This window comes from Schistocerca americana, unplaced genomic scaffold (genome assembly GCF_021461395.2).
Source record: "Schistocerca americana isolate TAMUIC-IGC-003095 unplaced genomic scaffold, iqSchAmer2.1 HiC_scaffold_828, whole genome shotgun sequence".
Lineage (NCBI taxonomy): Eukaryota > Metazoa > Arthropoda > Insecta > Orthoptera > Acrididae > Schistocerca > Schistocerca americana.
The window spans coordinates 22,501-27,500 of NW_025726596.1; positions in this window are offsets into that span (position 1 = coordinate 22,501).

A 5,000-nucleotide genomic window follows, 5' to 3' on the forward strand; every position below is an offset into this window, starting at 1 on the left:
TGCTCCACCAGGTGGCGTCGTGGGTTGAAAACGCAGCGACCAGCGGTGGAGAATTGCAGTCCCAGGTACCGGAAGGTTTCACCCACACGTAGGGCGGGCACGGTGGCGTTGCCCGCTTTGAAGGTAACGTCGGCGTCGACCTTCACCTTCTTGTCGCGCCCAGACGCGACTAAGGCGAGGGTGAAACACTTCCGGGCGTTGATCTGCAGCCCCAGATGGGCGAGGGCTGCGACGGCTGCGTCGATGAGGGACTGCAATCCCCTCGCGGTCGATGCAAAAAGCAGGACGTCATCTGCGAAGGCCGCAGCGTTAACTCTGCGACCAAGGATCCGAGCTCCGATGTGGGAGGGAAGTTGACTCAAAACATAGTCCACCGCAAAATTGAAAAGGAGGGGGGAGAGGGGGTCACCCTGACGCACACCCCTAGCCGGCTGCAGGGGCACGCCCACGTCGGCGCCGCCCGCTATCACCGTCGTGCTACCCTCGTAACACCTTTCGACGTACTCAATAAAGCAATCCGGCAGGCCATGAGCCCTCAGCACGGGGCGGAGGGCGGCATGGTCCACCGAATCGAACGCTTTAGAGACGTCGATCGATGCCACAAAAACAGAGCGACAGGAGCGGACTGCGTCGGTGAGAGCAGTGTCCAAGATGAAGGTGTTTTCCAACATCCCATCCCGGGGGATGAATGCCCGCTGACGTTCGTCCACAGCACATGCACGCATCAGGCGTGACGCGAGAACCTTGTGAAAGGTCCGCGCCAACACCGAGCAGACCGTAATGGGGCGAAAGTCAGCGGGGGATGTTGGTGCAGCCGTTTTGGGGAGAAGTGACGTCCGGGCGCGAAGCAGACGCTCGGGGAGGGCGCGGGCCAGGAGGAAGAGGTTCAAGAGTTTCACCAGGACTTCATGCGGCAGGCGCCGCAGCTCCGCTGGAGTCAGGCCGTCCGGCCCGGCTGCCGATCCCCTGGGCGGCAAGGCAGCAGCGACCTCCTCACGTGTGACCGGCCCCCATAGGCACTCAGGAGGGACAGGCTCCGAGTGCGGGAGAAGGCGGTCACGGATGAAGCCGGCGGTGGAGATCGGCTTCTTCGTGAAGAGGTCCGCCCAGAAGTCCAGCAGACCGGGGATGTCGGGTGGCGGCTGCAGCAGGGTGCCGTCCAGCAAGCCGCGCACGCAACGCGCACGCGACCTACGGAAGGCGTCCTGTGTCCGCGCGTATTCCCAGCGGCGCCGCTTGCGCTTCTGCAGCGGCGGGGCGGCAGGCGGCCGCTTGGATGGTTGGCGCGGCCGCTGTGTCCTGGTGATCGACCTCTCCCCCCTGGACCCGACCGACGCAAGGGCATCCGGGAGCATGCCCAGGATGACATCGGGCGGCGTGCCCCGCCCCAGACCAATGACTCGATCCAGGGCAGAGAAACGCTGGGCGGAAGCAGGTAGCCCCGCCAGATGCTCCCAGATGGCGGCGTCAGTCGGCCCCTCCAGCGGCGGCCCGGTGGTGTCGGCCGCGAAGTCCTCGGCTGCGTCGACGGGCGGCGCAGCGGCCTCGCCCGCGTCAGGCAGCGAGCTCGCTGCTCCACGGCGGGACGCCGGCTCTTCACCCCGACCGATCTCAAGTGCCTCCATGAATTGGCGGACAAGCTGCTTGTGGGCAGCTTGCCGCCGTCGGCACTTGATTGCCTCAAGCGTTCGGTCGGGGAACATCCTGGTAAGTTCTTGATTTACAAAGAAGAACCGGGCGTCCCTCTCCAGGAACAGTTCGGCCTCTGCCTTGGCGAGCGACAGGACTTCTTCCTCCGTCCACCTCGCGCGATGCCTCTCCGTCACGATCTCAGCGTTGGCGGCCGCAGGGTGTTGGCGGCGGCGATGGACCCCGAGACCGTTCTTCGTGGTAAAAGTGCGGTGGCACTCACTGCAAGCAAAGGGAGCTACACAAACTATCGCATTTTCGTTACGGCCGGTTGGCCGGATAGGTGCTGGGGTAGCTGGGGTGGCACCTTCAGCGGAAGGGCCACCATCTCTTGTTTCTTGTCGGCTGCCCCCAACTATAAAGGGATAATGCGAGGGGGGGCTGGTAACCCCCCCAAGCCCCTGGTGCGGTCTTCCACTCTGCGAAAATCAGCGGGCCCACGAGAAGGGGAGAAGACCGCAGGAGAGGAGAGGCTAAGAGGGCTAGGCCCATGTATTGCGCATCACTCTCCCTGTAACTATAACCCAAGGAAGGCACCTCGCAGCAGCAGCACGACTACATCAAGACCGCACTTCGAAAAGCCAAGTCCGGATGCAGCCACACCGCCGCCACTTGGCCATCAACAGCCGTCTTTATTCAAAATAATTTGAATAACACAAAATATATACATATATAGTACGTGGCAGGTGTTTGACGCCATGTCCGCCACCGAGGTGGGGACTTACAGGGCGGTACCACAAAATACAAGTATAAAACTAACATACACATATACATATATATCAGTGCGGAAGAATAACAACAAAGACATAAAATAAAGACACAAAGAAGAAAGAACAAAGACGGTTTATTCCTCCTGTGGATAGGCCCCAGGAGTCAAGGCGAAGAAAAATAACCAGCAGCCTAGCCGACGCCGACACGCTGCTTCGGGCTAGGAGCCGTCATACGCTCGAAAATCTTGTAACTTCTGCAGCAGCTCTGTAGTGTTCTTGTGCTCAGCACCGCCAGTTCTCGGGGTCGGAAGCCTAAGGCGGCGAGATCCCTCGCCGACGCTGGAGACCATACACCCCTCCAGTTCAACGTCGCGGTGGACACAATCACCTCCTCAACGTCACGGTGCAAGTTGGAGATGGCACGCCGGATGGACGGCGTGTCGTAGTAGGCCGCCTTCTGGGAGTGACACCAGTCGAGCCGGAGGTGGTCTCCGACTATCTGGGCGTCGACCACGCGGGCGATGCCGTCTTTGACCGCCACCACGTCAGGCTTGCGGATGCCCTCAGGTGTTCGGAGGTGGGGCTCCACAGAGACATTGAAGCCCCTCTGCGCGAGTCCACGGGCGACATAACGCACTACAGCGTCATGGCGCTTGACCCGGGACCCGTGCGTCCTAAAGCAAGCCTGAAGTACGTGGTTGGCGGTCTCCACGGCCTGGCACCCCGCGCGGCATCTGGTGTCCGCCTCCCGCCCGCGACTGCGCCGTGCCTTCGTAGGGAAGGCGTTGATGCGGGCGCGGAGGGCGTCGATGTATTCACGCCCAGATAGCAGGCGACTGGTGTCGGCGACCCACTGATGTTGGCCACTGACGGCGGCAGAAGATGACAGTGCCGCACCGTCAATGGCGATGTGTAGGCGCGCCGCCCCCATTTCCCCAACCTGCGTTGACGATTTGAGGAGGTGGCCCTCCCACATTAGGTGGCGCTCCAGCACCTCGATCTCACGCTGTACCTCATCCATGCCTGCACCGTCGCAGGCTGGCCCTATCTTCTTCAGCGCCAGGAGACGGGACCGACGGAGGGTCGGACCCATCCATCGGCAAGATGGAATGCCGAGGCCCCCCTGGGCAACAGGAGCGTGGAAGTATCCCAGGGGGGTGTCCGCCGGAAGGCGGAACCATCTCCTGACGGCGGCCCGGATGGTAACGTCGGCCGACTTCAATGCACCCACCCGGGTGCGGCTGAGGGCCAGCCCGTGGTACAGGCCAGGGAGAAGTACGTTGGTGAGAGCGTGGAGGCGCTGTTGCGGCTTCAGCGGAGCTCGGGAGATGACGTCAAGCTGCTCCACCAGGTGGCTACGTGGATTGAAGACACAGCGACCCGCCGTGGAAAATTGCAGCCCCAGGTACCGGAAGGTTTCACCCACACGCAGGGCAGGCATGGTGGTATTGCCTGCTGTGAAGGTGACATTGCTGTCCACCTTCACCTTCTTCTCGCGCCCTGACGCGACTAAGGCGAGGGTGAAACACTTCCGGGCGTTGATCTGCAGCCCCAGGTGGGCGAGGGCTGCGGTAGCTGCGTCGATGAGGGACTGCAAGCCCCTCGGGGTCGCTGCAAACAGCAAGACGTCATCTGCAAAGGCCGCAGCGTTGACTCTGCGACCGAGGATCCGAGCTCCGATGTGGGAGGGCAGTTGGCCTAAAACGTAGTCCACCGCAAAGTTGAACAGGAGGGGGGAGAGGGGATCGCCCTGGCGAACGCCCCGTGCTGGCTGCACAGACACGCCCACGCCGGCGCCGTCCGCTATCACTGTCGTGCTGCCCTCGTAGCACCGCTCGACATACTCGACAAAGCAATCCGGCAGGCCATGCGCCTTCAGCACGGGGCGAAGGGCAGCATGATCTACCGAATCGAATGCCTTAGATACGTCGATCGATGCCACAAAGACAGAGCGGCAGGAGCGAACTGCGTCGGTGAGAGCAGTGTCCAAGATGAAGGTATTTTCCAACATCCCATCCCGAGGGATGAATGCCCGCTGACGTTCGTCCACAGCACAAGCGCGCATCAGGCGTGACGCGAGAACCTTGTGAAAGGTCCGCGCCAACACCGAGCAGACCGTAATGGGGCGAAAGTCAGCGGGGGATGTTGGTGCAGCCGTTTTCGGGAGAAGGGACGTCCGCGCGCGAAGCAGGCGTTCCGGAAGGGCGCGGGCCAGAAGGAAGAGATTCATCACTTTCACCAGGACTTCGTGCGGCAGACGCCGCAACTCCGCTGGGGTAAGGCCGTCCGGCCCGGCTGCTGATCCCCTGGGCGGCAACGCGGCGGCGACCTCCTCATGCGTGACCGGCCCCCATATGCACTCGATAGCGACAGGCTCTGAGTGCGGGAGGAGGCGGTCACGAATGAAGCCCGCGGTGATGGGCTTCTTGGTGAAGAGGTCCGCCCAGAAGTCCAGCAGACCAGGGATGGCAGGTGGCGGCTGGAGCAGGGTGCCATCCAAGAGGCCGCGCACGCAACGCGCACGCGACCGTCGGAAGGCATCCTGCGTTCTCGCGTACTCCCAGCGGCGCCGCTTAAGAGAGTCATAGTTACTCCCGCCGT